At 46.5% G+C, this 12,560-nt stretch overlaps 1 protein-coding gene across 11 annotated transcripts in view; it reads left to right on the plus strand.

Annotated features, from left to right (window-relative positions):
* ITSN1 (intersectin 1) overlaps nt 1–12,560 on the plus strand; it is a 351,280-nt gene that overhangs the window by 299,374 nt on the left and 39,346 nt on the right. The window lies entirely within an intron of this gene.

Here is a 12,560-nt window from a genome sequence, read left to right on the forward strand (position 1 = left end):
GAGAGGAAAAAGGCTGCAACAAACAGCCAGTTCCCAGGAACAAAAGCCCTCTCCCGCCTCCGCAAAGTCCTCAGCATGACGCTGGGGCTTTACAAGCGGACTCAGGCACGGTGGGGGCCCGTCTCAAGAAGTTCAGTGCGCAGTGGGCCCACTCGCAAGTGGACCCCTGGATCCTTCAGGTGGTATCTCAGGGGTACAAATTGGAATTCGAGACGTCTCCCCCTCGCCGTTTTCTAAAGTCTGCTTTACCGACGTCTCCCTCAGACAGGGAGGCAGTATTGGAAGCCATTCACAAGCTATATTCCCAGCAGGTGATAATCAAGGTACCCCTCCTACAACAGGGAAAGGAGTACTATTCCACACTATTTGTGGTACCGAAGCCGGACGGCTCGGTGAGACCAATTTTAAACCTAAAATCCTTGAACACTTACATACAAAGGTTCAAATTCAAGATGGAGTCACTCAGAGCAGTGATTGCAAACCTGGAAGAAGGGGACTATATGGTGTCTCTGGACATCAAAGATGCTTACCTACATGTCCCAATTTACCCTTCTCACCAAGGGTACCTCAGGTTTGTGGTACAGAACTGTCACTATCCGTTTCAGACGCTGCCTTTTGGATTGTCCACGGCACCCCGGGTCTTTACCAAGGTAATGGCCGAAATGATGATACTCCTTCGAAGGAAGGGAGTTTTAGTTATCCCTTACTTGGACGATCTCCTGATAAGGGCAAGGTCCAGGGAACAGTTGGAAGTCGGAGTAGCACTATCTCAGATAGTGCTGCGCCAGCACGGTTGGATTCTCAATATTCCAAAATCGCAGCTGATCCCGACGACACGACTTCTATTCCTAGGGATGGATCCTGGACACAGTCCAGAAAAAGGTGTTTCTCCCGGAGGAGAAAGCCAGGGAGTTATCCGAACTAGTCAGAAATCTCCTAAAACCAGGCCAAGTCTCAGTGCATCAATGCACAAGGGTCCTGGGAAAGATGGTGGCTTCTTACGAAGCAATCCCATTCGGCAGATTCCACGCAAGAACCTTCCAGTGGGATCTGCTAGACAAATGGTCCGGGTCGCATCTTCAGATGCATCAGCGGATAATCTTGTCACCAAGGACAAGGGTGTCTCTCCTGTGGTGGTTGCAGAGTGCTCATCTTCTAGAGGGCCGCAGATTCGGCATTCAGGACTGGGTCCTGGTGACCACGGATGCCAGCCTGAGAGGCTGGGGAGCAGTCACACAGGGAAGAAATTTCCAGGGCTTGTGGTCAAGCCTGGAGACATCACTTCACATAAATATCCTGGAGCTAAGGGCCATCTACAATGCTCTAAGCCTAGCAAGACCTCTGCTTCAAGGTCAGCCGGTGCTGATCCAGTCAGACAACATCACGGCAGTCGCCCACGTAAACAGACAGGGCGGCACAAGAAGCAGGAGGGCAATGGCAGAAGTTGCAAGGATTCTTCGCTGGGCGGAAAATCATGTGATAGCACTGTCAGCAGTGTTCATTCCGGGAGTGGACAACTGGGAAGCAGACTTCCTCAGCAGACACGACCTCCACCCGGGAGAGTGGGGACTTCACCCAGAAGTCTTCCACATGATTGTGAACTGTTGGGAAAAACCAAAGGTGGACATGATGGCGTCCCGCCTCAACAAAAAACTAGACTGGTATTGCGCCAGGTCAAGGGACCCTCAGGCAATAGCTGTGGACGCTCTGGTAACACCGTGGGTGTACCAGTCAGTGTATGTGTTCCCTCCTCTGCCTCTCATACCCAAGGTACTGAGAATCATAAGAAGGAGAGGAGTAAGGACTATACTCGTGGCTCCGGATTGGCCAAGAAGGACTTGGTACCCGGAACTTCAAGAGATGCTCACAGAGGACCCGTGGCCTCTACCTCTAAGAAAGGACCTGCTCCAGCAGGGACCCTGTCTGTTCCAAGACTTACCGCGGCTGCGTTTGACGGCATGGCGGTTGAACGCCGGATCCTGAAGGAAAAAGGCATTCCGGATGAAGTCATCCCTACCCTGATCAAAGCCAGGAAGGATGTAACCGTACAAGGGGGTACTGCATATACAGCCTCCTTTTGTGCCTCCAGTGGCACCTTGGGATCTCAATGTAGTTTTGGGGTTCCTAAAATCACATTGGTTTGAACCACTCACCACTGTGGACTTAAAATATCTCACATGGAAAGTGGTAATGCTGTTGGCCCTGGCTTCAGCCAGGCGTGTCTCAGAATTGGCGGCTTTATCCTATAAAAGCCCTTACCTAATTTTTCATACGGACAGGGCAGAATTGAGGACTCGTCCTCAATTTCTCCCTAAGGTGGTTTCAGCGTTTCACTTGAACCAGCCTATTGTGGTACCTGCGGCTACTAGGGACTTGGAGGACTCCAAGTTGCTGGACGTAGTCAGGGCCCTGAAAATATATGTTTCCAGGACGGCTGGAGTCAGAAAATCTGACTCGCTGTTTATCCTGTATGCACCCAACAAGCTGGGTGCTCCTGCTTCTAAGCAGACTATTGCTCGTTGGATTTGTACTACAATTCAGCTTGCACATTCTGTGGCAGGCCTCTGCCACAGCCAAAATCTGTAAAAGCCCATTCCACAAGGAAGGTGGGCTCATCTTGGGCGGCTGCCCGAGGGGTCTCGGCTTTACAACTTTGCCAAGCAGCTACTTGGTCAGGGGCAAACACGTTTGCTAAATTCTACAAATTTGATACCCTGGCTGAGGAGGACCTGGAGTTCTCTCATTCGGTGCTGCAGAGTCATCCGCACTCTCCCGCCCGTTTGGGAGCTTTGGTATAATCCCCATGGTCCTTACGGAGTTCCCAGCATCCACTAGGACGTCAGAGAAAATAAGAATTTACTTACCGATAATTCTATTTCTCGTAGTCCGTAGTGGATGCTGGGCGCCCATCCCAAGTGCGGATTGTCTGCAATACTTGTACATAGTTATTGTTACAAAAATCGGGTTATTATTGTTGTGAGCCATCTTTTCAGAGGCTCCTCTGTTATCATGCTGTTAACTGGGTTCAGATCACAGGTTGTACGGTGTGATTGGTGTGGCTGGTATGAGTCTTACCCGGGATTCAAAATCCTTCCTTATTGTGTACGCTCGTCCGAGCACAGTATCCTAACTGAGGCTTGGAGGAGGGTCATAGGGGGAGGAGCCAGTGCACACCAGGTAGTCCTAAAGCTTTACTTTTGTGCCCAGTCTCCTGCGGAGCCGCTATTCCCCATGGTCCTTACGGAGTTCCCAGCATCCACTACGGACTACGAGAAATAGAATTATCGGTAAGTAAATTCTTATTTTCCCTGCATCTGTGGTGCTATATTGTCACATACATATACCCTTATATTTGTACTATTGCACACAGCTTATTGCCATATTATAACATAGTAACATAGTGAGGTTGAAAAGAGGCAAAATGCCCATCGGGTTCAACCTATATTCTGTATTAAGCTGAGCTCATTATCATGTCCCTGCTGAAGTAAAGTTTTTTTAATTAATTAACTATAATTCATATATCTCCTAGATCAGTGGTTTCCAAACTTTTTTGAATCACTGCACCCTAGAATATCAGAATTTTTTTCACGGCACCCCTAGGAAAGAAATATTACATTAAGTAGATCACGTTTATATGTCATCCTTAGGGTCAGTTGTGTGGTGAGGGACAGGATTTGCTTCTGTTTGGCCACATATTTTATGACTGGCAGCCACCAACACTGGTTTTGCCTATTATATTGACCATGAATAATTTGAATTGGTCCTGGACCACCAACCCAGGGCACCCCTGCAAGTGTCCCGAGGCACCCCAGGGAGCCACGGCACACAGTTTGGGAACCTCTGTCCTAGATTATAAATATCATTATTTTAAATGCTATAACCTTGGATATCTTTTTTAGTTTGAAATTTATCCAATCTGATTTTGAATGTATTTACAAAGTCCGCCATTACCACCTTCTCTGGCAGTGAGTTCCAAATCTTCTATTGCCCTTACTGGGAAGAACCGTTTCCTACGTTGTGTACGGAATTTTCTCTCCTCTAGCCTCAGCGAGTGCCCACGTGTCCTATACAGAGTTTTATTAAACACATCCCCTGATATCTCCTTGTATCGCCCCTTGAAATATTTGAAGATATTAATAATGTCTCTTCTTAGACGCCTCTTTTCTAGAGTATACATATTCAACCTAGTAAGCCGTTCTTCGTAATCTAGTGCCTCTAGCACTTTAATCTGTTTAGTAGCTCGCCTTTGAACTCTTTCGATTTCCATGATATCTTTTTTTTATAATGTGGTGCCCAAAATTGAACACAATATTCCCTTGTCTCAATTCCCTGTTTTATGCACACTAGGACCTTACTTGCCTTCTTTTACATTGTGTGCTGTTATTAAGCTTATTATCTAGGAGTACCCATAAATCTTTTTCCACTGATGTTACCCCTAGATTTTACCTATTTAATGTGTAGGATGCAAGTTTGTCTCTTATCCCAAAATGCATAACTTTGTACTTTTCTATATTAAACCTCATTCTCCACTTTGATGCCCAGATTGCAAGTTTAGATAAATCATTCTGTAGAGACTCCGCATCAATTTCCGAATTAATTACCCTACACAGTTTTGTATCGTCAGCAAAGATTGACACTGTGCTTTCCACGCCTGTTCCTAGGTCATTAATAAATATATTGAACAATAGTGGCCCTAGTACGGACCCTTGTGGTATTCTGCTGACTACTGGTGGCCAGCTGGAGAAATCCCATTGACCACTACTCGCTGTTCCCTGTTATCCAGCCAATTACTTATCCATGCACAAATAGTTTTTCCTAGACCAAGTTCCATTAATTTGACAATTAATCTGTGCGGCACTGGATTGAAAGCTTTTGCAAAATCTAAATAGACCACATCGACAGCCTTCCCCTTGAGTGTTGTACCTCCTTGCATCTATGTCAAGCAAAGGCAAAATAACTAAACAGGCTCTGGCCCCCTACTTTAGTGTCCTACAGGACCTGCCCAGCAGGTTTGTCACCACAGGATGTGTTACAAGATGGTCAGTGGCCTCTTGTTACTCCCCTGGCTGTCTGTCAGCCCCTCCAATTCCAGCACAAGAACCCCTTGGGCTTCTTTTCTCAGTTGCTGGCTAAGATTGCAGACTACATTGCAGCCCGGGCAATAGTTCCTCCTGTGGGTGTGCTGCACCACGTACCTCAACAGGTACATAAGACTGTAACATTCGCGCCAGTCCCTTACCCATGGCTGGACATGTTCTCTGCCTCTGTACAGAGTTTATCTCCCTCGTCTGCTGCATTTCATCATATGTTGCAGGGTCAGGGACCCTTGCCTACCACAACTACTAAGCGCTGGCTGATTCTGATGAATCCTCTGGTGAAGCAGTAAATACCGCCCTTTCGGACGCTGAAACTCTTTCGGGGGAGGATGACTTCCAGTCTAAATTTAACATGGCTGCGTCAGTAAGAGCTGTTAAATTTACTTTTCAATTTGAAAATGAGAAACCAGCTCCTAAGACTATGGATCCACTTTGAAAACATCAAAAGGTAATGCTGGCTGAATTTCCACACTCTGCTCACTTTACTGAGGTCATGGCTGACGCATGGAAGTCTCCATGCAAAAAGTTCCATGTTCCTAAACGGCTGACTTCCTTTTACCCACTTCCAGCAACAGATTGTACTAAGTGGGAACCCTCCCACCCCCCGCCAGAGGATTTCCACATCACACGTTTGGTAAAAAGCTCTACCTTGCCTATCCCAGGTGGATGTGTGACTCAAATCCATATATTCACTCACAGGAGCTATTTCTCGTCTGGCCACGGATACTGCCTGAGTGGCCAAAGCTATTGAGAGTTGGGCGGATGCCTTGGAGAACAGCCTCCTCTCAGATGCTTCACGGGAGCAGTTGTCCTTTATCGCCAACATCAGGGATGCTGCCTTTTATATTGGAGAAACTGCTCTGGATACTTCCCTACTAACCTCTAAAGCTTTGGCTTGGTCAGTGGGGGCCCGCAGAATATTGTCTTAACTCATGGAAAGCTGATGCAGATTCCAAGAAAGCCCTCAAGACAGCCTCTTATACAGGGGAGCTTCTTTTTGGACCTGAGCTGGACAAGATTGTCACTACTCTTGCAGCTTCTAAAACAGCTTTCCTGCCTTCTGCCTCCTCTTCACAACCTACAGTAGGACTTCATCCTATCGGTCCTTTCACCCTCGGGGCAAGACCAGAGAGCAAGCCTTTCTTAGGCTGCAACAATCCACTAAGGCATCTAAATGCAAAACCAAGCAAGCTTAGGCTACCAGATGCCCAGTTACCAAGTCTGAGGATAAACCTTTAGCCTGACGGGACGGCCTCCTCCTGGGAGATCCCAGGGTGGGAGGCTGACTTCTTCATTTCACACACTATTTGTGTCGGATCACAACAGGTGCCTGGATGCAGGAAGTGTTCTCTAATGGGTACGCTCTTTCGTGAGATGACCTCCCCAACAGTACTTTCATACAAGCCCTCCCACAGACCTCAGCGAAGCCAAGGCTCTACAGACAGCTATTCACTCCTAACTATACGTAGGTGTAATTATTCCTGTCCCCCCTCTCAACGGGGCAAGGGCTTTTACTCAATACTATTTTTGGTTAAGTAACCCAATGGGTCTCATTGCCCCATCCTCAATCTCAAATTTCTAAACAAATATCTGAGTTCGCAGTGTTTCGGTTATGCAGCCTGGGGACTTTATGGTCTCTCTGGACATAGAGGATGCTTACCTACACACAGTACATCTGGAAAGTATTCACAGCGCTTCACTTTTTCCACACTTTATGTTTCAGCCTTATTCCAAACTGGAATAAATTCATTTATTCCCCTCAAAATTATTCACACAATACCCCATAATGAAAACATGAAAAAAAAAATTAGATTTTTTTTTTTTTTTTTGAGATTTTTGCAAATTTCTTAAAAAGTAAAAACTAAGAAATCATAATGCTAAATTCACCCATTCCTCTTTGCAGCACCTCTCAAGCTCCATCAGGTTGGATGGGAAGCGTCGGTGCACAGCCGTTTTCAGAACTCTCCAGAGATGTTCAGTCGGATTCAATTCTGGGCTCTGGCTGGGCTACTCAAGGACATTCACTGAGTTGTCCTGAAGCCACTGCTTTGATATCTTGGCTGTGTGCTTAGGGTTGGTGTCCTTCTGAATGGTGAACCGTCGCCCCAGCCTGAGGTCAAGAGCGCTCTGAAGCATTTTTTCATCCAGGATGTTTTTGTACATTGCTGCATTCATCTTTCCCTTTATCCTGACTAGTCTCACAGTTCCTGCCGCTGAAAAACATCCCCACAGCATGATGCTGCCACCACCATGCTTCACTATAGGGATGGTACTGGCCTGGTGATGAGCGGTGCCTGGTTTTCTCCATACATGACACCTGGCATTCACGCCAAAGAGTTCAATCTTTGTCTCATCAGACCAGAGAATGTTGTTTCTCATGGTCTGAGAGTTCTTCAGGTGCACTTTGGCAAACTCCAGGCGGGCTGCCATGTGCTTTTTATTAAGGAGTGGCTTCCGTCTGGCCACTCTACCATACAGGCCTGTTTGGTGGATTGCTGCAGAGATGGTTGTTCTTCTGGAAGGTTCTCTCCACAGAGGAATGCTATAGCTCTAACAGAGTGACCATCGGGTTCTTGGTCACCTCCCTGAGTAGTGCTTTTCTCCCCCGATCGCACAGTTTAAACGTCCAGCCAGCTCTAGGAAGAGTCCTGGTGGTTCCGAATTCCTTCCATTTACGGATGATGGAGACCACTGTGCTCATTGGGACCTTCAAAGCAGCAGATATTTTTCAGTACCCTTCCCCAGATTTGTGTCTGAGACAATCCTGTCTTGGAGGTCTACAGACAATACCTTTGACTTCATGCTTGGTTTGTGCTCCCGTCAAGTGTGGGACCTTATATAGACAGGTGTGTGCCTTTCAAAATCATGTCCAAGCAACTGAATTTACCACAAGTGGACTCCAATTAAACTGAACGAACATCTCAAGGATGATCAGTGGAAACCGGATGCACCTGAGCTCAATTTTGAGCTTCATGGCAAAGGCTGTGAATACTATTGTATATGTGATTTCTTAGTTTTTTATTTTTAATAAATTTGCTTATTTTCACGTTGTCATTATGGGGTATTGTGTGTAGAATTTGGATGGAAAAATTTATTTATTCCGTTTTGGAATAAGGCTGTAACATAACAAAATGTGGAAAAGTAAAGCACTGTGAATACTTTCCGGATGCACTGTATGCTTATAGCACTCTCTTCAGCAATACCTTCGGTTTGCTGTCCTACACCAGCATTTCCAATTTCAGCCTCTGCTTTTTGGACTTTGTACAGCCCTGAAGGTTTTACCAAACTCATGGATAAGATTGCGGTCCTGCACCTAAGGATGCACAGATTGCTCCACAGTTGTACAGCAATGCAGATATTGAGATACACTCCAACAGATGCCCCTAGCAGGTAAAATCCCAAACAATGATTCTCTGACCATTCAGACATCTGTATTGTGGTGGTTGCAGACATCCCACCTGGACAAGGGTTGGCTGTTCTGGATACTTCTCACAACAGACGCAAGGGTGGGGAGCAGTCACCGGAACCTGCTTCTTTCAGGGCTGCTGGACGCCAGCTGAACTGAAATTACCAATAAGATTCTGGAGCTTCAGGCGGTCTATAGAGCCTTCACTCTGGCCCAAGACATTCTTCAGGATTGTCCGGTTCAAGTGCAGTCAGACAACGCCACGGCAGTTACTTATCTCAATCATCAGGGAGTCACTCACAGTGTCTGTGCAACAACAGATGTGACACAAATTCTCCAGTGGGCAGAACTTCATCTCCAGGCAGTCTCCGCAGAATTCATCCCAGGGGATCTTCAACTGGGAGGCAGACTTCCGCAGTCGCCAGGACCTGAACTTCGGGGAATGGTCTCTGCGTTCAGACGTCTTCCAGCTTCTGGCGGTCAAATGGGGTCTCCCAGAGTTGGACTTCATGGCACAACTGCAAGCTTCCCCTGGACAAGAGACTCTGACGCAGCCTTTGTGGACACGCTGGAAGTTAAGTGGACCTTCCATGTGGTGTACCTCTTCCCTCCGGTATCCCTCCTTCCCAGGGTGCTTTGCAAATTCAAGCAGGAAGGTGGCACTGTGATTTTAGTAGCCCTGGCTTGGCCCAGTCGCCATTGGTTCACGGATCTTCACAGTCTCTCCATAGACGTTCCTTTTCCACTCCCCCTGCAACCAGACCTCTTGTCTCGGATTCCCTTTCTGCACCCGGACTTGGCCTACCTGTCTTTGACAAAGTGCTCAACGTCACTATGATCTTCAGGTGTTTAGAATTTCCAGTATCCATGTGTTTCTCCAGGTGAGTTTGGATCTCGGCCTCCACCTTGCTTCTCTTAAAGTGCAGGTCTCAGCTCTGCCTGTTTGGTACCAGAGGCGGATTGCTCCGTTGCCGCATGTTTGTACTTTCCTCCAGGGAATACTGAGGATTCAACTTCCCTTGGTGCCTCCGGTAGCCCAATGGGATTGGTCTATAGTTCTCCGTGCCTTGCAGCAGTCCCCGTTTGAACTTATGGTTAACGGCAAAAACTCTTTTCTTTTTGGCCATAGCCTCAGCAAGAAGGGTGACACACGTAGGAGCGCTTTCTTTCCGCTCTCCGTTTCTTATCTTTCATCATGATAGAGCAGTCTTGCAGACCAAACGCGGTTACCTTCCAAAGGTGGTGTCCAGCTTCCATCTAAACGAGGAAATAATAGTTTTGGCCTTCCAATCTCCAGACATCTCTGCAGAGGACTCCTCTTCGGATGTAGTCCGTGCACTTCAAATATACGTGGACCGTACTAGTTCCATCAGGAAAACTGGTTCACTCTTTATCCTATATGGATTCCACAAGTGGGGCTGGGCAGCAAACAAACTCTGGCCAGTTGACTACACTTAACTATCTCACAGGCTTACACGCAAGCTGACCTCCCTTTACCGGCTACAGTCTCTGCTCATTCTACTCGCTCTGTTGGTCCTTGTTGGACTATGTAAGGCAGCCACATGGTCTACTGTCAACACGTTTTTTTAAGTTGTAAGCCTTTAATATATGTGCCTCTCAAGATGCATCTTTTGGACGCAGCATTCTCCTCTCAGCTTAGGAGTGTCCCCTCCCTATTTCAACAGCTTTGGGTGATCCCTGAAGAAGAAAATTAGTTATGGTAAAACTTACCCACCCTGATGCACCTAGCTTCAATGGGTTACTCTTCTCGGTCACCAGTTCCCGTCTCCTGACTGTGAGTGTGTTTTCTGTGTGTACCATTTTTCCTTCTCTCCTCTCCAGCTCCTGCTTTGGGCTTGTTAACTAAAACTGAAGCTGTGGGCGCAGTATGAGGGGATAAGGACCAGTGCATCTTGGGAGCAAAACTTTTAACGGTTTGGTGCTATGGTCCTGGTCTCCGCCATCATACCCAAGGTACTCCCTGTGTATGCCTATTGACCTTGAAGGAAAATGGTTAACGAAGGTAAGTTTTACCATAACTCACACTTGATTTAGTAGGTTGTCAAATGCACCATCTGTCTCTTCTTACAGTGGTTCCATCAGGGAAAAAGCGACCCCAGAAGGGTACAAAACCCACAAACTGTCACCCTATTTCCATTAATACCCTTCTCACCCGTATTCCTGGCTGTATGTTCAGCTTCATCAATAGGCATAAACATTTTGGCTACTTAACACCCCTCATAGCTCACTGGTGCTTATAGCTTTCTAGCCGTACAGACTGGTGCATTAGCACCCATGGGTGTGCCTGGGAGGACGGTATACATGGTTAAGCACTAACTCCGCAAACCCCCCCCCCCCTCCCAAATGGTGCATGAACAAGACATTTCCCTAATGTGCAAAGACCTTCTTACTAGTATGGCTGTCCCTAATTATTGTTTAGTTATTAACTTTATAGTGTACATCAGATGTTGCATCAGAGTATTTTAGGCCTAAAACGGAACAGGAACTCTAAAGCCTTTATGTCTGGGACACATGACCTTTTATTATAATTAATAACAATCTGCCTTTAATAACTCTGTCTTGAATTATTTTTTTAAAATAATTAACGCCAGTCTAGAGAAGAAAAAAAAGCCATAATTGGATGTAGTAATTTGGTTTCATACAGAGGTGAATTTAATTTTATGCCACAATTTTTTGGCACATCATGCCAGCAGCGTTGTGCCTATACCCTGTGCTGTTAACGTTTGATATGCTCAGAAGGCCACATGTGGGCCTAGACTCTCTTCTGTACATGGACCGATAAGCCTCGGCTGAGTTGTGAGGCCTAAATAAGCGATTTCCTGACCTTCGTCATGTGCACTCAAGCCTTTGCATTACACAGTGGTTTTACATACTGGAAACGTTTCCAAGACATTGAACACAATTAGCTGTGGCATTTCTTTAAATGATCTTGTCTTCCCATATCAGTCAGCATGTTCATTACTTATAGACTCCTAAGAGGAAGTCTTTCCATTTGCCAAGTTATAATTCCTAATAGCAAAATGATTGCTCCTCTCTAAGAGGTGGGAACTTACAAGAGCCAGAGAAACCATACACTGTGGCTGCTAGATTTTCCCGCTCATTGGGGGTAATTCCAAGTTGATCGCAGCAGGAATTTTTTTTGCAGTTGGGTAAAACCATGTGCACTGCAGGGGGGGCAGATATAACATGTGCAGAGAGAGAGAGATTTGGGTGTGGTGTGTTCAAACTGAAATCTAAATTGCAGTGTAAAAATAAAGCAGCCAGTATTTACCCTGCACAGAAACGAAATAACCCACCCAAATCTAACTCTCTCTGCACATGTTATATCTGCCCCCCCTGCAGTGCACATGGTTTAGCCCAATTGCTAACAAACTTTCTGCTGCGATTAACTCAGAATTACCCCCATTATGTGCAGAATATTTATTGTAGCAATTTTGCAGTAACGTCCCTATGGAGATTATGGGGGTCATTCCGAGTTGATCGCTAGCTGCCGTTCGCAGCGCAGTGATCAGACTAAAAATTGGCATTTCTGCGTATGCACCGCAAAGCGCAGGCACGTTGTACGGGTACAATGAGCATCGTGGGTTTGAGTTTAACGAACATTCCAGTCGCACGGCCGAACGCAGGAAGATTGACATGAAGTGGGCGTTTCTGGGTGTTAACTAACCGTTTTCAGGGAGTGCTTAGAAAAATGCAGGAGTGGCTGGGCGTGTGTGTGTGACGTCAAAAGCCGTCCCTCCGTCGTTAGAATCAACGCACACAAAGAGTAACTACAGGGCTGGTCTTGTTTTGCACAAAATGATTTTGCATGCGCTCTGCTGCACAAGCGTTCGCACTTCTGCAAAGCGAAAATACAGTCCCCAGTGGGCGGCGACAATGCATTTGCACGGCTGCTAAAAACTGCTAGCGAGCGATCAACTCGGAATGACCCCCTACATGCAGATCACTTCTTTGATTCCTACATTTAGCAATGGCCATTGGCTACAGGTATGAGGAATATTCAAGGTTAAGCCTGTTGTTCTGTCCCTGTATTTCAG

The sequence above is a fragment of the Pseudophryne corroboree genome, chromosome 2 (genome assembly GCF_028390025.1).
Source record: "Pseudophryne corroboree isolate aPseCor3 chromosome 2, aPseCor3.hap2, whole genome shotgun sequence".
Classification (NCBI taxonomy): domain Eukaryota; kingdom Metazoa; phylum Chordata; class Amphibia; order Anura; family Myobatrachidae; genus Pseudophryne; species Pseudophryne corroboree.